Source organism: Puma concolor, chromosome D2 (genome assembly GCF_028749965.1).
Source record: "Puma concolor isolate L17-30 chromosome D2, mPumCon1.1.hap2, whole genome shotgun sequence".
Taxonomy (NCBI): domain Eukaryota; kingdom Metazoa; phylum Chordata; class Mammalia; order Carnivora; family Felidae; genus Puma; species Puma concolor.
The window spans coordinates 49,990,635-50,010,734 of NC_141677.1; the positions used below are offsets into that span (position 1 = coordinate 49,990,635).

The window sequence follows — 20,100 nt, forward strand, 5'->3', positions numbered from 1 at the left end:
ACTGGCCTGGGCAAGAGTCTCCCATTCAGAACAGAGCGTTCCAGCCATACTTGGAGGTCAAGGCTTATGTGGATTTGCCAGTGGAATTAGATTACGATCCTTTCCTCAGGATGTGTGCACTTCCATGGATTTAGGAAGGGCCAGAGGGGGTTCCTAGAAGAGAAAGATCTGGAAAAATGAGCTCTTTCCCCTTTCACTGAGGATCAGAGATATAAAAACGTGGCTGGTGGATGAAGACGCCCGACTAAGGTCAAGAAAAGATAAGGGAATTACATTACAAACGAGGACGGAGGCACGGACATTTGAGGGCAGTGTCATAATGCCCAGCTTACATTGGATCCCATCTTGACACAATACAATGGCAGTATGTGTGAGCCCAGGGGGAAAATACGTGTCTTTTGGTTTAAAAAAGAAAAAAAACAACAACAAACATCTTTCAGAGTTCGGGCATATTGCCTTTGGCGTACCCCTCACTGATGGACCCAAAGTGACCCAGCACCCAAGCATCAGATGACACTAAGGGCTGTGAGCCTGAACCACCAGAGACATAGCCCAAGGGTGTTTGGGAGAAGGCACAGTGTCCTTACTGTATTTTTACTGAAAACAGCGGAGTTGTGCATAATTTGTATCGTAAGAGCAGCTAGAGGGTTAGGATAACTTCATTCTACAGGTAGGTGTGAGTGTGTCCCCAACACCTACACCAGACAAATTGTGAGGACAGACTGGCCTGACACCAGAGTCAAGGGTATGCTCCCGTTTGGAGTTCCTGGGAACGTCTATGCAGAGGAGTCCCAGGGCAACACTAGAACTCTTGTTGCGGAGGGGGATGAGGGGGGAAGGGGGGGTGGAGTGTGCCATTGTAAAGGAATCCAGTGTTTATGGGATACAAATGTAATGTGGCTGCCTTTGTGCTCTCTAGCTGATAAAGTGTGAGACTTGCTGGTTTGGCCATGCAGATATGTTCCCACCAGGCCACCCCTCTTCTATCCTGTGTGATATGGCCCTGGGCCTGTGGATGCCAGTGTTAAGGCAATAACTGTTGAGTCTATTGTATTAAGTTTTAATATGGTTATTAGGGGGAGGCCTGAAAGGGGGTGGGGGTGGCCAGGCATTCCTGACGTCAGTCATTGGGAGAAAGAATTTATCAGAAAGGAAATGGGAACTTCCTCTCGCTACTAAGGCAGACAGATAAGGGACCTCTGCATCTCACCAAGCTCACTCTCCTTTCTGGACTTGGGAAGGTCAATGACTATGAGTGGGCTTCGGGCTGGGAAGCACGGAGACAGAGCCCACTATCTAGAGGGAAACAGAAGCCCAAATGCAAAGGTCCCCGAGCATCTCGAATGGGGGAGCCAGACTACCCAGATCCCTGCTACGCTTCATATTTGTCTTCCCCACCTTATCCCCGACTCCAGAAAAGTCTTGTCTAAATGGCATGGCTACCTCAGCTTTGCAGCTAGGCAAGGGGCAACTGTCTTCACTTAAGGCTGCGTTGTTCAGGTATGTGGAGCCCTCTCGACAGCCACACGGAGACCCAAAGGTAAAGGTGAATCTTGGTGAGACCATGTGCCGAAGGAGGGAGAAGGAGAGCATGCGTGAAACCTACAAAAATGGTTCTTATTCTACATTTTCATTTTCTGGGTCAGCCAGAGAAACCCCACCTGGTGACTGGTCACCTCAAAGGTGGGCAGAGTGTAAAGGTCCCAGGACACAGCACAGCCTGGATCTCCAGAGCAATTGGACTTGAAGAATCAGAGGGAAGACCTCCTTCTGAGTAGGGAGCCAGCCTGACACTGACCCGGGTTGAGATCAGGAGAGTCAAGTGCCTGGTGGGGAGGCAGGGGCTGTGTGGGAAGAATTCACCTGGGGGTATCCAGACCCTGGGGAAGTCGGGATGCCAAACGCAGCATCTGAGGACAAGATGGACCCGTGCCCTCCATTCTATCATCACTCCCCACAATGAGTGAGTCGAGCTCTGGAGGTGGGGAGAAGCCCCTTGGGGATCTTTTTGTCCACAGAGAGAGCAACATAGCTGGGGTAATTTAGAAGCAAAAGACCCAGGACAGGGTTCCAGCTCTACTGGGAACCCTTCGTACCATCTGAACCATCATGTACTTCCTTCTTAGTAAGTATGTATTAGGAGGGAGGAGTACAATCTGGGCTAGGAGCTTTAAACTTGATCGCTACAGTTTAGAAGAATAAAGATGTCCCAAAAGGAAAAAATAATCTTTGAAAAGATAATAATGAAAGGTCTGTTGGTTGGTTGGTTGGTTGGTTGGTTAGCTGGTTGGTCGGTTTAAAAGCATCGTTGAGGGGCGCCTGGGTGGCGCAGTCGGTTAAGCGTCCGACTTCAGCCAGGTCACGATCTCGCGGTCCGTGAGTTCGAGCCCCGCGTCGGACTCTGGGCCGATGGCTCAGAGCCTGGAGCCTGTTTCCGATTCTGTGTCTCCCTCTCTCTCTGCCCCTCCCCCGTTCATGCTCTGTCTCTCTCTGTCCCAAAAATAAATAAAAAACGTTGAAAAAAAAATTAAAAAAAAAAATAAAATAAAAATAAAAGCATCATTGAGCGGTAGGGGTGCTCTGTTTTGAAAACAAAATATCAAGTGCCTAAACGCAAGGCTAATGGATCAGAAACGATTCCAGGCACCAAATTCTGGGCACTCGGGCAATAAGATGAGACAAGAGCTCAACTTCCCTGAAGTGCAAAAAGCTTCGGGAAGGAGCTGGAGCTGATCTGAGGGCTGCAGAGAGCCACCTGCGCCGACAGCAGCCTGCAGTGAGCAGGGATACTTCACGTTATGTCGGCAAAGGTAGCAGATTCCTGCTTGGGACCTGAGAGTTTTAAGACAGATTTAACCTCAATCCACACTTGGCAGAAGGGTGTCTCTGAGAAGCAGAATGAAAGAAGGGCCGTAAAGGTGTCACACACCTGGTCTGCCTTCACTCTTCTGTGCCAATGTGCCCAAGGCACAGTTGTCACTTAGGAACAACCCTCTCATGGACAGCTAAAGCAACTATTCCATGTCATTTTGTGAGGCACAAGGCTAAGTGCCTTCCCATTATCCGCTTCTTAAAGATGCAGTGCCACAGGCTGAGGTTGGGTTCAGCTTGAATCTTGTCCAAGTGCAAAGGCTCAATGAAGTCTAAGGTGTGATTCCAAACCTCCTCCCTGGACCTGCATTCTAAGCACTCCCGTGCAGATGACTCGTGCACCTGCAGGAGCCCAGTGTCAGCTGGCAAACCCACGCTCCTGGCAGGGGTATGGCAGCCCTGCAGGTGACCACCTTTCCAGGTGATGATGAGGGCAAGTTCAGCCATTTCCTCACTTGGCCAGACAGCAGACCTGACTCTGTGCAGAATGATTCCCTTTACCTCAATTCATGATGTGCAATTAGGCTTTAATAAAATGCATTTAAAAGTAAAGGTTTCCTAGACCTGAGCTGAGTGTGGCTTTGAAGGCAGATTTAGGTCTTCAAGGATCTTTAGCTTTTCCTTGGCACCCTCACCTTACCATCAGCAGCGTCCCGAAGCACATGCTCCCTGTGGTCACAGGAAGGGGCAGCAGACCAAGCAGGGAGGACAGGACAACGTCATGACACTCCAAGCCCAGGCAAGCTGCTTCTCTGGACAGATTCCTCTTATTGGCTAAGTCTATAAGAAGGCACTTCCCCCCCCCCCCCACTAAAAATTTGAAAGCGATTCTAGATGTTCATTTCATGGTTGATCTTCTTCCAGAAAAGCAAATCAAGTTGACTATTGAATGGGGAGAACTTTAGAGGTAGCCACACCTAGCGGTCATCAGCTGAACAATGAAGAAAGATACAGACGGGCTCCCTGTGACCAAGTGGCGTAACACAGAAATAAGGACGCAGACCTGGAGCCACAGTGCCTGGCACATCACTTACTTAATCCTGTGTTTTTGTGCAAGTTAATTAATCTCTTTGTGCCTCAGTTTCCCCACCCAGGAAACAGGAAAAGTACTTCTTCACATGGCTGTTGTGCAAACAATTGGATTAACATATTTGAGTGCTTAGAACAAAGAGCCTGACACATAGTAATACCATGTGGGGTAGTTATTCATATTGTTTTATGAAACTCTGTTGCCCAGGCAGGCTTTTTCACTACTGACCTTCAGAGGGAGATTGACTTCGGAAAAGATGCCAGTTACTAATTTCTGTGATGTCCTGCCCTTGAGCTTGTGGATCAGAGCTCAGAACTGACTCAGGCACTCACCCTGAACTCAGAATGTTTCTGGCAGAACTTCTTCCACTCAAAGGAGTCGCCAACTAATTGTATTGCATACATCGTCCCCTGAGCCAGAAATGTGATAGCACATTTCCTTAGAGGGATGAACCAAGAGGCTTGAAGTGAAAAAACCCCGGGAAACTGAGGAAACGTTGCATGCATGTGTCTCCACACAGAAAGGGAGGAAAAGGGCAGAAAATAAGGAGTAAGGAGAGGAACAGAAGTTTTAAAAGGGACTACAGGGTCATGTTGTTTTCACACTGAGGTAGAAGTAGACACTCAGACCTCCGCCTCTCCACCTGCAATCTCCACCTGGTCCTCAGTGGCCATGGCCACACAGAGGCTGGACACCAGGGTTTACCTTTTCTATTCGTTCTTCCCCCACATCTGATAGATCATCAAATGCTGTTGATTTTGTCTAATCCTACGCAAGCTCACGATTTCATTTTCAACCTACGGCTCACTTAAGGAAATCTCACCGCGTGGGTCTGGATCTCCCAAGCCATAAGGAGTAGAGAGGGTGTCAGGTTACCTAGCCAATGTCAGCTACTCCTAAATGGGGAAGTGGAGAGGAGAGGAGAAAAAGTCTGTATCCATCAACCAAAAATGCCCGAATTGCAGCCTCAGTTCAGCAAGGCGTCATTCACCCCTCTGCGGCACACGGCCATTGAGACCTGCCCCTGGGTCCCTTACGGGGCAATTTGGCTTCTCTCTGTTTCTGTATCTTCCTTGGTTGCTGCCCGTCAAATGCCCCTCTGCTCCCACTGGCTTTGCTGTCTGAAGGCTGCTGCTCATATACTGTCTGTGAGTCATCTGGCATGCACTATTGCGATGTCCGCATCCCTCTGTGTGTCTCATTTTCAAAATCCAAAAGAAAGAGGATTTAACTGGGTCAAGATGGTGCCATATGGAGCCAGCCTGCTGGGCAGGGCTGTTTCAACAGGCCACTGCCCAGAAAACCTAAAGACAGCTGCTTTGGGGCAGACTCACACCCGCAGCCCTGTCATTTGTGGCAAGATGATATAAAAATAAAAATCTTCATTGACTTTCAGCAGTCGACATATCAATTTATACCTCTAGATTGTACGCATGGGGTGGGACTTCAGTGGATATGGTCACGGAAGGAATACCTAACTGTAAGTGATGTCAGAAAGATAGGGACAAAACAAACAGCCACCATCTCGGGCACAGTTTGAGATCTCGCAGGAATATTAAAGCTCTTTTAGGGTCATTTTGCACTTCGTGAATCCAGACCTACGGGCAAGCAGAGCAAGAGTGTGTCATATTAGCCGTTCACAAATGGTTTCTTTTAAAATGTCCTTTCTGATCAGCAGTTCATGGGAGAAGTTTCTCTACCCCAATGGGTCAGGGCAGCCCCTCATGTGAAGTCAGCATTTAAACATTCAGCAGGGATGTGCCGGACCACCCAGACTCCCCCAGCTCCCAGCCCGGCCGCCACGCTGGCTGTCCCTGTGCTGACTGGGGCTCTGGGATCCCGGCCACAAAGATGCTTCAAGATTTCTGACTTTACCACCAACGCAACTGATTGCAATATTACACACATCTGGAGCAAGAAACACATATTTAGGTGAATGACAGAGGAGGTGGTTTGAGAAGATTTCGTTTAAAAATTTTTGTGGCCTTGGGAGTCTTGCTTGACCTTCAGCTCCCTATCCGTAAAAAGGAGATGTCGATGTGCACCTAATATGCACACGGATTTCAGCATCCACTTATAAATACAATGGCCGAGGAGGCCCATTTGACAAGGGGAGGCCAGTTTCTGAAATTGGCATTCGGTTCTAGCAACAATAGAAAGCAGGTGAGATCATCACCATGCCTGACGATTCCTTCAGACTTCCCCCATTATTCCATCGCGCGCTTTCATTTTAAACAAGAAATAGTTAAAAGTGTGACTTTAATAGACTTGCTCAGTGGCTAATATTGTTGTATTGGTCACTCCATTTCCTTCCTGGGGTAGCAAATACCTGTACTTTTATGGTACAGACTTGTCAGTTCTAATGAGCTTCCCTATGTGCCTCTGGGCAGAGAGCAGCCATGGCAGCCGCTCATGACTCAGCTTCCTGTGCACCTGGTCCTGAGTCTGACACCCAGGGAGGGTGGCCTAGGGGAAACAGCACCCCCTTCATGAGGTCAGCCTTGCTTCCCCCACACGGAGGGGCAGGATCCAAGGCCCTGATCCAAGGTCTTTATCCAAGGCCCACCGTGTGCTGAGCCCACGCCCGCTCCGTGTTCACAGACAGCAGCTCTCAACTGGGTGAGCCGACCTCACAATCTCTTCTTGGCTGTACTTGGCGCAGAGCCTGACCTTCTCACACCAAAGCCAGAAGGCTGGCACCCAGAAGCCAGCTGCTTTCACTCTGCAAACAGGGAAGAAGGGTGACTTTTCCAGCCCCACTGGGGCAGACGAGCACTTCTTGGGAACCTCAGAGCATCTGAGGGCACTCAGAGAATCTTAGGGAACTGCAGGCACTCAGAGCCTCGCTCACTCCAAGAGGGAAAACAGAATAGTCCAGAAGGCCCAAATGAAACAGGGCTTGAGGAACCAGGCCAGAGTCTACTTCCAACAACGTAGGCATTCATATCCCAAAAAATGTGCATAATGTTAATACTGGCAAAAAGCATTCGTGTACAGTTTCAACTTTATCTCAAGCTCCTTTGAGTAAAACCAAAATCAGAGAGATCAGTGTTTAAGCTGAAGGAGAAATTTGTACGGGCTTGATAGATACAGATGTGACAGACCTGGGATCTGGCAGAATGTTTGTAAGAGCAATTGCATGCAGTGTACTGAAAGTGCTCAGTTATGGAGCAAAGCTGCCTTATTTCAGAATATATGATGCTTGAGGGCCCACAATTATCTGAAAGAAAAATCCCCAGAAATAAGATGTCAACAACTTCATTTTTGTAGCCCATATTGATGACTGTGAAAAACCCTTTGGCATCAATAAAACTTGAGTGATTGCCTTTTCCAATTGCCCCAAATGAGAAGCAGACCCAAAAAGGCACTTTTCTGCCAAGGGAGATTTCTCTTAATTATCCCTGAACCTCATTTGCTACAGACTTAGTAAACAGCCGGAGCCTTTCCTCCCTCTATGTGACCCCACGCACACACACGCGCTCATGTGCACACGTGCCCACACGCTCAGGCACTAAATGCACACCTATGAAGATAAACTAGCAAGGCAAGGCTGACTGGGAAAGATGGCTATTGGACTCGCTAGGTAAAAATATGGCCAGTGCCGAGAACAGCTATAAAATCTTTGCCAAAAGCTTTATCACAAGGGGCCCAGTTTGCTAAGTGGCCCTTCAGCCTTTGTATTTGGATAAATGGGAGTTTGAATAACTCAAAGTGACTCGCCTTCTAAAACCACACAGAATTCTTCTTTTCCCAATAAAACCTCAAAACTCCTAAATCTCATAGAAGTAAAAAAAAAGAAAAAAATCCATGTCCCTTAGGACTAAAATAGAAAAGGAAAGAAACAGCAGCCAAGAACATTATTTTCAGCCTACAGGGGACCGCCTTTCTGTTCACATGCCCGTCACGATTTGTCAAGGAGGTTAAGGGTCCAGCTTACCCCACCAAGATTAAAAACTTGAGGCCAAGAGGTGGCTGCCTGGAGCTGGGACTGAGCGGGATGGACTAGAGCAGGCATCCTTTCTAAACCACGCCAAGGATGCCTCGGTGCTCCAAAGTGTCTTTGGAGCCAAAGACAGCTTTCCAAAAGACTGTACTTTGTAAGGGCAGAAGGTGAGGGGAATAAATGATACTCGGTCTCCCTCAGGGTTTTGAAGATTATTAGATTACCATCTCAAGACAGGAACATTCTGACATGATGTAGTAGTTGGACTAAAAAGTGGAAGGCTGAATCAAAAACAAATTTGTTGAGTTGGGATGTTGGGGAAGCTATTTCACATCTCCCAACCTGACTATTTTGTTCTTCTATTGATTCATTACCTCTACAAACCCTAACACTTTTACCATATGACTACTATTACTCTCTTTATCTTCCCAAGTTCCTTATGCGGAGATCAACTCATGCTTGTCAAACATGTCAGTACCGCAATAGGGACAACCTCGGGCTTTGACCCCAAGCCAGCACTCACTGGTCCTTTCCGCTGCCCTGTTGTCTTTCTTCTTCGTCCTCTCTCTACCGTGGTATTTGGCCTCAAAGGAACTGAGGTAAGGTTCTACCCCCCCTTACTAGCGCTGAGAGTTTAGGCAAAGAACACCTTTCTGAGCATTTTCTCATATGCGAAACAAAACCTTCCAGTGAGAATTAAATGATATAGCTAATACGACTGAGATGATTTGAGTAGAACTATTCTAATCACACAAACCCTTTAAAAGCAAAGAGTTTTCTCTGGCTTCCCTGTGGTGTGTTGGCTTGTGAGCTCCAAGGGGCTCATTTCACCATACTTCACCACACAGCTCTGCACGAAAGGCACGAGAAAAAGCCACTGTTCCATCTGAGGGGGCCAGTCCAGACAGCTTGACAGCTTTCTTTCCAAATAAGTAGAAATATGGAATAAGCTGGCAGACTTTTGTTTAAAATCTGACCCCTTTTTCAAGATTGTCATTGTTTTCTCAAATTCACTTTCCTTCCTTTGCTTCCTGTACCTGAAGAAAGTTCGCACTCACACACTCAAAACCCATCACAACACAGAATGTGCATGAGGTCACCCCACAAGGACCTCCGCGCAGGGGAATTCCAAGCCAGAGGCGATGTCTCCATTAGGAGCCATTGCCAATCTCGAGCCACTGTCCAGCCCGCTAACGAGCTGACCATGGCCACCACCCTCAGCGCGTGCACACACGGGTCTGAATGATAGCGGAAGCTGCGTTGGCAGAGAAGGAAAGAGAAGGGAGCCACAGGAAGATCTGACTGCTGATGGGCTTTCCAGATGGTGATTTAAATTGTTCTGAATTGTCCAAAATAACACTGGTCTTACTGTTTTTATCTTTTTCTTATAGACTTTTTCATTCTAATAAATAAAAGGCCTTTAAATAGTTTTGAATGAAGGTATCAAATTACCCCTGGAAAGAGAAAAAGAATGAATGCATATAAATCAACACACTCTGTGTAATTTGGGGTTGAAGGAAGGCTAGGGATACTTTTGTGGCTTTGCGTACTCTTCTTCCTTCTATTTACAGTGAATTCTTCATCTTCTTTCCTGCTTTCTCCTGCTGTCTAACTACCTTTGTGTTCAAATACCATCCCTTTAATGAAGACACTCCCTCTACTCCTCTCTCGCCCAAGAAGAATTAGTTCTTCTTTATTGATGCTTTATGAGTTGTCTCATTTCGGCCTTCAGAGTTAATTACCTCTGATTGTCTCTATAAACTATACTCTGGGAGTCACTCAAGAACTTTCCCAAGACTTATAATGCTGATATCATAAAAGCGTTGCTGGTCCTGGAAAAAAAAATAAAACATTGATCCTGGAAACCACATACATGACAGAGAAAATTCTAGAGTTTGAGAGAGTGGGGTAGTCACGGTGTGGGTTGATCAAGGCAATCTAGTGAATGAGTCTTTCTCAAAAGAGTACGCTGAGTGACTAGAAAGAAAGGGCAGACGTCCCGTTGGGTTTTAGGTAGGTGTAGGTCCCTTTGGGAGAAGGAATTGTATGCATTCCCACATCACACAGGCCAAGGATAAGCAAGAGCTGACTTCTCGGCCTGGTGCTCTTCATGGATATTTGCACTGTCCCTTCCCCGAATGCGGGGCTACAGCAAGAAGGGAAGGCCCCGTGGCTTCAAGAGGCTCCCTCCTTTCCTGAGAAGAAACTTGAAGAGAGATGGGTTCTCTGGGGCTGACCTTAAAAACCTGCACTGCAGTGATCTCTTCATCCATCCAACCAACTAGCATGTAGGAAGCACCCACTGTAGGTGAGGGCAGTGCTAGGTTCTAGGAATAGAACCTAGCAAATTTCCAACTCTTGGGGCACGCAATCTTCTCCAGAAAGATCAAAGAAGTCTTGTTAAGTTTTCTCATATCCAAGGAGCAAAGAACAGCCAAGACAAGTGAGACAGGGGTAGGAGGGAGAGGACCCCCAGTGGCAGGTCTGAGTGTGCCATCAAAGGTGATAGCAGGAACAGGTTTCCCCCAGGAAGCCCTGGGCAAGGTCCCTCTGGTGGCGATCCCAGGGAATACAGCTAGAAAATTACCATCTTGAGGTTTAACCCTGAATGTAGTAGCCCCAGTGCTGTCACCCAAGAGGGAGAGCCAAGGCCACCTAAGTTAAGCGTGACATTTATACGTAAAGAGTCACCACTGGGGGGCTGTTTGAGCGGGGAGGTGTCTCAGCTGGAAGCTGCTTTTCTCAATCCACAGAGACATGCATAGTTAGGAAAGAATTCCTTGCCAGTGTTTGAGACACCAAAGTCATTTTGGTTAGCTTTACCAAAACGAATTTATTAAGAGTTTAGGGGAAAGGGAGACACCAAGGCCATGAGGGACCTGTTCTACCCCGTTCAGGGAGAAAAACGTAGAGATTTCAGAGAGGAGATAAATGTACAGCTAGAGCTAGAGGAATAAATATGCATTTGTCACATAGAAAGGAATGAGGTAAGGGCCATCTTAGTAGAGAAAACTGTAAGAACAAACACAAACAAAAACATGGTAGGATGAAATGTGACCAGATCATGGGCTTTGAGAAAAGACACTGCAAGAAATAAGATTGGAAGGATGGAGAAGGCCAGACCTTGGGGGCCGTGTACGATGTACTGGGAAGGTTGTATTTCATCGGATAGAATGGTCTTCAAACTGTTAAGGATGATCTCATACCTTCCAATCATCTTACAGCATAGCTGAAAGAGAGCCATGTGCATACAATTTATTTTAAATATCATAAAATATTCCGATTTGAGCTTCTACTCATTAAGGGATTGATACTTGTTCTAAATAGTTCTGAGCACCGGGGCACTTGAGTGGTTCAGTTGGTTAAGCATCTGACTCTTGATCTCAGCTCAGGTCGCGAGATCAATTCACACATTCTGCTCTGCGTTGACAGTGCAGAGCCTGCTTGGGATTCTCTCTGTCCCTGTCTCTCTGCCCCTCCCCTGCTCGTGCATGCACTCAGACGTTCTCTCTCTCTCTCACCTCTCTCTCTCAAAATAAAATAAATAAATAAAATTTTTATTAAAAAAAAAACAGTTCTAAGCACCAAATATAATTGACACTCCAGAATAATGTATCACATCTCTCAAGAGGCGTCAGCCCAGCTGGAGCCCAGAGAAGTACCCTCCAGGGGTCCATGTAACTCAGCTTGAGAAGAGTGGTTATATGCAACCAGAAGTCTCCAAAGCATTTTAGGAAGTAGAATAATTTGAGTAAATTAAAAGACCACTTAGATTATGTGACTGGGAGTTGAGGAGGAGTGGGAAATACAAAGGATGTCAAGGTAGAGACTGTCAGGATGTGGTGACTGCTGCTAAATGGGAGTGAAGGAGAAGACGAATGAGTGGATAAGGAGATGTGGATGTTGGCTTCGATGCCTTCCACTTGGGTAAGGAATGGAGGCAAGTGAAAACACAGACACAGTGGGGGCAGAAGAAGGAGACGCTTGGCGTTTGTCCCGCAGATGTTCAGCTTCATTGCCTGTGGACCATCTGACAGGAGATGCTTAGGGAGACAATAGGTCTGCTGTTTAAGAGAGGTCAGCACAAAAGATCATATTGGGGAGCCACTGGCCTTGCAAGTGGCCAGAGGAAACTGTGTCGAGAAAGGTCAGGAAGAAAAACCAATGCATTCGGGCCAACCAGAGTGGGTTGGGGATTTAGGAATGAATCAGATGTTCTTCTTTCTCCTGCAGAATTCAGGTTAGTGCAAAAGTCAGGATGGCCACCTCATGGCAGCCACCAGGTAGGGAATGGCAAGTGGCAGGGAGCAAATGAACTGGGAATACGCAGTTCACCTAAAGCAGAGGGTCAAGTCAGGAAATCCCAGAAACTGAGGCTAGAAAAGGTAGAGGGAGGCCAGCCTGTGAACGACCAAGACGTTTGGAAGGCAAAGGGGAAATGTCATGAGCAAGGTAGCCACAGGTCCGGGACTCTGTGGAACATTGTCAAATTCAACTGTAGGAAGCCTTTCATGATAGGGTGATCGGCAGCAGGTGGAGACTGATGGCTGTATAAAGGGGAAGGGGAGAGGTAGTGAGGGCTGGTGCCAGGCAGGAGAGGCATTCAAAATACCCGATGACACCAATGACGTGGACACCAACCGTTTAGAACAGGTGCTCGCCAGGGCACCACAGCGGCACAAAATCAGCCAACGCAAGCCGTTCCCGGAGAATCGACAACGGAAAGAGGGAGGAGGAGGTTGCCGCGGAGGGGACACAACCTGCCTCTTATGAGTGATAAAATATGGAAAGGACGTGCAGATGGCTGCCGTGATGGTTATGATGTAATGTCAACAAACAAGGGAAGAATGGTTTCTTGATAGAACATAGCTCTGCTCTTCACGTGTGCTTTCGTGGGACAAAAGAGAGAGCTGAGGGGATTCAGATACAGAGAGACCTTGTGAGCTGGGAGCATCCGGGTCACTGAGAAGCGCTGCTGGCTTCAATTTCCCTTTCATAAACTTGGCACACGCCTCAGTCTCCGCACGTCACTCTCCAGAACTGTGGGGCCATTTGTCTTGCTTTTCCATAGCAGTAAAGCTAACCCCAAAATGTAAAAACGAAAGAAAATAAACAGTCCCTCTCCCACTAGCCTGAAACGCTGATGGAGAAAAGTTGGTGGCAAAGGCATTTTCGGGGTCCTGCCCTGCTATTTAAGGTTCAGCAGATGCTAATTTACCTTGGACAGTAGACTTCCAGAGCCAGGAGAAGTGGGACCACCCGCACGCTGTGGGCCCTCCAGGCTTGCCATTCCCCGCCCCATATCCCCCCCACCCCCCCACCCCCACAACATCTGGGGAAGGCTAGAGCATGTGTCCTCACACCCGGTGGTGGAAACAGCGTGGCAGAGCTCTGGAACAGCACGTGGGGAGCCGTTGAAGCTGCAAGCAGAGGTCCCTGCCGTGCTTTTGCCGCATTCACCTTCCGTATCCTCTCCTTCCCAGTCATAGCAAGAAGTCAGCTCCGGAGCCATGGAAATGGCCATCAAACAGCCTGGCCTCTGCTTGCAAACCTCTGGCCATAGGCACCTCAGTTCCTCCAAGGGAGAACCTACCCTCTTTGAAAATCCTGGTGTATCGGACGCTCTCTTTCTGTTTCCTTGAACTCCACCTCTCCCTAGCTTCGGCCTCTTGGCCCCTTCGGAGGGACCCAGAAGCAGCGTAGCCTTTAGGTGGTGCCTTCTGGAATTGTTGCAGCTGTGGCATGATGTTGCCCAACAGTCCCCTTGGATGATCCTACAAACAAGGCAGCGGGGGTAGGTGAAGACCCTGACAGTTGGAGACTCCGGAATTAAGCATTGATACTCTCTGTACGCGAGCTCTGAGCCTTTCCTACTCAACATTCTCTATCCTCTGGTTTACCAGTTGGTTCCTCCGGCAAGTTGATGGTGTATGTGTGTGCCATGGGGGAAATTCTCCTCTTGGAGAAGCAGGTTGCCTGGGCAAGAGGCTTTCCCCCTCCCTTAATATCCTCCTCTAATTTGATTTACGCCTGTTGCTTTTTACATATATTTTTTCTGTCCGTTACAGAGGGAGCCTGGTTGTTTCATCAGTGACCAAGATTCTGTCTCTGTATTGGAGTCTTTTTCATTCATTTGGATGTATTCTAAGAGGTGATTTATATAAATTCATACCTCACCCACAAGCTTTCTAGGAAATTTTGCCTTATTTTTCATGGTGTCTTATGTGGTACACAGACACCTATTCCTATCATTTCTCTGTTGCTGATTATACTCTCCGTCAATAACTTTCTTCACACCGGTTACATTTTTCGTGAAGGAAAAGAGTTGGAGTACCTGTGCCTAGCTTTCACTTGGGATGTTTCTGCATCTCTTTAAGTGTTTTCTTTTATGCTGACTATAATTGAATTATTTTTCTTAACCTGAGTGTCTTAACATATATATAATTTGTATTTTTGCTCTTAATTCTATCATCTTATTTTATGCTTTCTCCTTTGCTTCTACTGTCCCCTTTGCGCTTTTCCTAAGAACATTTCCTTTGTTATCTTCTCCCAGTGAGTTGGAAGCATATACCCTCTTTCAAATTTACTTCTGGTCTCCTTTAAGGTTTTCCAAAAGTACACCTTTTGGTTTCTCTGGCCAAATTCAAGAAAATTTCATAATGTTTTACTCTATTACATGAGGAATTTTTACACGCTTTCATCCATTTGCTTATGCCAGTATGATTGTTTTATTCACTTACTATATAAATGTCTGGGGCACCTGGGTGGCTCAGTCAGTTAAGCGTCCAACTTCGGCTCAGGTCATGATCTCACAGTTTATGAAGTTCAAGCCCCACGTCGAGCTCTGTGCTACAGCTCAGAGCCTGGAGCCTGCTTCAGATTCTGTCTCCCTCTCTCTCTGCCCCTCCCCTGTTTGCACTGTGTCTATCTCGCTCAAAAATAAATAAACATTAAAAAAATTTTAATAAATTTCATGTAACTTCTAATTTAACATTTCTTATTTCTCAAGTAAGTTTGACTCTTTACTTATAAAACTAGTTAGTATCTATATCTAAGTGTGTATCTGGCAATGATGCTAACCATAGACCTTTTGTATTATTATTTCCTCATTCCTAAACATTTGCCTCTAATTCATTTTTTACTCTACCGATGAGTTTTCCAAGAAAGACACAGGGGTCGTAGACAACCAAGCAAACCTCTCTGATATCTTCCTACAGGCTGGATATAGAAATTTTGAATCTCTATATTCTTCCCCAAGAAAACCCAAAGGAATCCCTGTATTGTCTTTGAATATTCAGTGTTAGAATAGATGTTCTAAAATCTCTGAAAGACTTTTCAAATATTTTGCTTTGCAATTTTCCTTTCTTCCTGCAAGGATGATTTTAGACAATTATTCTTTATCATTGCAATTAAAACATTTGGGCAGGATATATATGCATGCAGGTTTCTATGCACAGGAGGATTCATTTTATTCAAAAAGTCTGTATTTTCTTTTACAACCTCAGGAAAGTTTTCTTCCACATGATGATTTTTCTCTGCTCCATTTTTTCCAGTTTTAATTCCACAGAATGAGTCAGAAATGGGATTTTCCTTTTTTGGTATCCATTATATTCTCCTTATCATATTCTGCTTTGTGTATTCATATTACTTTCCTAGAAAGCCTGTGTAGTTTGGCCTCTAGGTCATTGTGTTTTTTCTTTTGCCAACTTTTTTCTTCATTGCTTACGGTACCGATTCTAATTCTGTAACAGAGTCTTTGGTATCCCCACATTTCTTTTATTTTTTGCTTAGTTTTTGTTTTATCTTGGTGTTAACCTTAACTTCTTCCATATGTTTATCTCTGTCTCATACACTTCATAATTTCTTATGTATTTTATTTGGCACATAGAATACACACACACACACACACACACACACAGTACGTTTATATGCAATATATATGGAATTCCAGGGAATTCCAGTGGAAGAAGAAAGAAATTTATTTACGCATAAGTAGCAAGTTTCTTTTTTATTGTTTGTAGTTTCAAGTTCTTATTTAAATTCCAGTTAGTGAACATACACTGTAATATTAGTTTCAGTTGTACAATTTGGTGATTCATCAGTTACATACATCACCCAGTGCTCATCCCAACAAGTGCCTCCTTCACCCGCATTAGCTATTGGCCCAGCTCCTACCCACCTCCCTCCATCAAACCTGTTTTTTCTCTATAGTTACAAGTCTGTCAGGGTCGCCTGGGTGGCTGAGTCAGTTGAGCGTCCGACTTCGGCTCATGATCTCGCAGTCTGTGAGTTCAAGCCCTGCTTTGGGCTCTGTGCTGACAGCTCAGAGCCTGGAGCCTGCTTTGGATTCTGTGTCTCCCTCTCTCTCTGCCCCTCCCCCACTCATGCTCTGTCTCTCTCTGTCAAAAATAAATAAACATTAAAAAAAAAAAGAGTCTGTTTCTTGCTCTGCCCGGCTCTCTCTTTCCCCCCCTATGTTCATTTGTTTTGTTTCTTAAATTCCACATATGAGTGAAATCATATGGTATTTGTCTTTCTCTGACTGGCTTATTTTGCTTAGTATGTTACACTCTAGCTCCATCCACATCATTGCAAATGGTAAGATTTCATTCTTTTTATGGCTGAGTAATATTCCACTGTATATATACACTACATATCATCCAGAACCTGGATACCTCCTACCACATGTATTTCATCTTCTTATATGGCATGTGCTTCATCAAAGCTGCATCAAAGACTTTATTGAAAGAAGCATCTGACATATGAACAAAATAATGAAAACTAAACACACAAGTCTCAGAAAACTAAGACTCCAGTGCTTGATAAAGTCAGAAGCAATCTTCAAAAATACTTGATCCTATCTATTCTTCACAATTTTAATGTAATACAACTTCTGTTGAGGTCTATTAAGTGTTTTCATTGGGATAAATTATCCAAGTTTGTCCTCCGCTTGGCTTGTCAAGAGACTAGTTTCCCTGAGCACATCTTCCTGGAGGTACGTACTGAAGAGCGGCGATCAAACTTGCAGTTCTTGTTAATTTGCAAACCCAAGTTCACTCAGTGAGTAGGGACCTCAAGGCCAGACCATCGTCGTGTTGGTGTGAGATAGGAAGGACGTCTCTTTTAAAGGCTGACCAAAGAACAGTAAATGGAACTCCAGACGGAGAACATTGCAGGCAAAATGCCTTTAAAGGAGGGATCTTGAGCCAGCTTCTCAACAGTGGAGGCTCACTTGCCGGCCGCCTCACTGGTTGACACATTATCTCAGACAGGTCTGTCGCTCAATGCCCCTTTTACATAAGACACTGAACGCATCTGCCAGGTGCAGTGGATTCCGGTTGTACAAAGATTCTAGGCTTCTGACATCAAAGGGAACCTGCAATTGCAATGCTGGCATTTTAAAGAGAAAATGCTGAAACCAAAATGATTTTTCTCTCCCAGCGTTTGCTTTGGAATTCACCAAAGCCAGACCCGAGGAAAGTGATGACATCCTAAAAGCCTGTGATTAATTCATGCCGGTCCCCAAGACTTTGCCCTCAGTGCCACATGGTGAAGCAGTTACGACCACCTGGTTTTGCTCCAGAGCCAGACAGCTCTTCCAGGAATTCCAGTCATCATTTGCATCGAGATAGGCCTGGGTGCATGGAGTTTCTTATGGTGCCATTTTATGCAAATCTCTTTTATCCTTTCCCTCGTTGAGATTCCCTTGCATAAACAACTCTGCTTACCAAAAGATTATCTACACATGTGATTGATTGCTCTTCTTTCAATGAGTGGTTCAATGTGGGGGTTCAGGTCCCTGTTTCATTATTTTCATACAAGTAGGAGGCTAAGGTGGCAGGAAATAGGAGCTCCCCAGAGGAGCAGTAACTGTGATAAATGAGACTTCGTGAGGCTATTTACATACAGGAAACAATAGAAGACAAGGAAGGAGGCAACTCCCCCATGTTTTAAGCTGTATTAAATCTATAGTGCTAATGTGTTTTTTGCCAACCAAACTTTTAAAAATATATTATTATCCTTAGTTTAAAAAGAATCTATGTATATGAGAAAATGAGAAAAGGTTTATTATAATTGTTTAAATGTAATGTAATGAACATGTAATTGAATGTGAGGGGTTGTTGTTGTTGTTGTTGTTGTTGTTGTTGTTGTTAAACATAGAAACTTTGCACGGGAGGGCCCAAATCAGATTATAGGATTTGCATTAAAGTCTGGAAAATAAAAACGTGTTTGGTCAATACGAAAGTGACTAAAAGCTATGGAAAGGCAGAAGAGGGTTATGTCAACTTTTCTCCAAAGGAAAGAGTAGTATTTCTAGGATTATTGCATGTGTGGATGGCCCCATGTGGCCTCAGTTGTCCGTAAGGTGAGAAGTCAGGCTTGAGGAGACGAATGGTCTACTAATGACCTCAGTCACTGAGGCTCAGGCAGGATACTGAGAACCTGCTGGTCGAAGAGCTCAGCCCCAAAGAAGCCTTGACAGATGGGACCTGCTGCTGGGTCTCACTACAACATGGCAAGATCATTTCTACCCCAAGCCCACAGAAGACGTCAAGTTGTCCCAGAGGCACTAGGCCTGTTCCACCCTGACTAGGGTGAAGCACCATTCTTTGAACTCTGGCCGCAGGAAAAATCCAGGGTTCTAGGATCTGGCCTCATCCAACTATGCTGATTCTGGGCCATTAGTAAGGAAAGGGGCACTGCTATGTATTCTAAGTACAATCACCAGGGAATAGACACATCAGTCAAACCATGACAAAGACATCAGGCCCAGGGCTCAGCTCTTTTTGACCTAGAAGTACTGATGACCTCATCAATAAAAGAGCCTTTGTCTGAGCAAGTCTATAGATCATCCTAGAACTACTTAGTCATGGGCCTTCATCACAGGTTAAGTTCTACATGTAAAATGACCAGTCTGGTTTAAGACACTGTCTGAGTTAATATATCCCAGAACCAAATGGAGATCTTGCTACAACTTTGAGCTATCTTTTTAACCGTGTCTGTCTGCTCTGGTTTCCAGAATTTCTCCTGTTCTCATCCTGGGTTCCAGAAAAGAGCAGAGATGGCCCCTCTGCCTGGCGGGGAGCCCAATCTACCATCTAGATTGTGCCAGGGAAGGAACAGGACTGTTTTAAGTGTCTCTGACTTGTCCCAGTTTATGGGCAGAGAGGCAAGGTGGAGATTCTGGATCTCACCATGGAGTTGAGAAGTCTCTTTGAAGGACAGTTCTTTACTCACTGACTCCACAATCTCACATCCCTGCCATGACCTTCCCCACTCTAATCTGTCACCCTTCCTGTGAATACATGTTCCTCAAGCCCTAGCAAGACTTTCTGGCCACTGCATCCAGTCTTGGTGTTTGCCTTCTCTGGGGCATTTGAAGCCACCCCTCCAATGAACCTTCTTCACTAGAGCTTCTGGAAGCACAGCCTGCATTCTCCTCCACCTCTCTGCTCACTCCTTCCTTATATCTTCTGTGGGCTTTGCTTCTTCACCTGCCTAATAAATCTTAGCTTTTCTCTAGTCTGTCCTCAAAGCTTTTTTTCTCTCCTCCACACTCTACCTGGATGGCCCCATACACTCTGATGACTCCTGAATCCCTACCTCCAGGCTAGACTCATGCCCCTTTCCTCTGGATGCATATTCCCAGTCATTATGCTTCAAGTGCATGAATTTTATGCTGTGTAAATTACATCTCAGTAAAAATCTGAAAAGAGAAAAGAAATGTGAGCCCATTGGTGTGATATCACACATGCTGCATATAAGCTCCTCCAACCTCTGGCCACAGTTTCAGCTCCAACTCTACTTGTCCCCTCCCAGCACGCTACATTTCAGATATAGCAAGCCATGACTACATTTAAAATAGTTCCCTAAGTTCCATGTTTTCTCATGGCCTCTTTTGTTTGTACATGCTATGTCCTGTTTCTGGGATAGCTTTCCCTCCAACCTCTTGGTTTCCTGGAAAATGCCCATTCATTCACCAGCACCTCTCCCTACCACAAGTGGCATTTGATTCCTCTGCATATAGTCCCCTTCCAGTGTTTATCTCAGGGTATCCTCTAAGAATGCAAGTGTAAGGCTTTTCCTGAATGACAGGGTATAGGAAGGAAAAGAAAAAGAGAAGACTAGGGAAATACACAGATCTGGATTTCAACTCCAAATATGTCATGGCATTATCCTGAGCAAGGGAAGTAGTCTCTCTGAATGTCAGTTTCTTATTGACAAAAATAGGATTAACAATATACACCCAATAAAT

General features: G+C 45.5%; 1 long non-coding RNA gene across 1 annotated transcript in view; it reads right to left on the minus strand.

The window, feature by feature from the left end:
- Window positions 1-16,193: 16,193 nt before the first annotated feature.
- Window positions 16,194-20,100, minus strand: part of LOC147576053 (uncharacterized) — a 262,303-nt gene continuing 258,396 nt past the window's right edge. The window contains exon 3 of the long non-coding RNA XR_015241715.1: window positions 16,194-17,220. This is a non-coding gene — a long non-coding RNA (uncharacterized LOC147576053). The remainder of the gene's footprint in view (window positions 17,221-20,100) is intronic.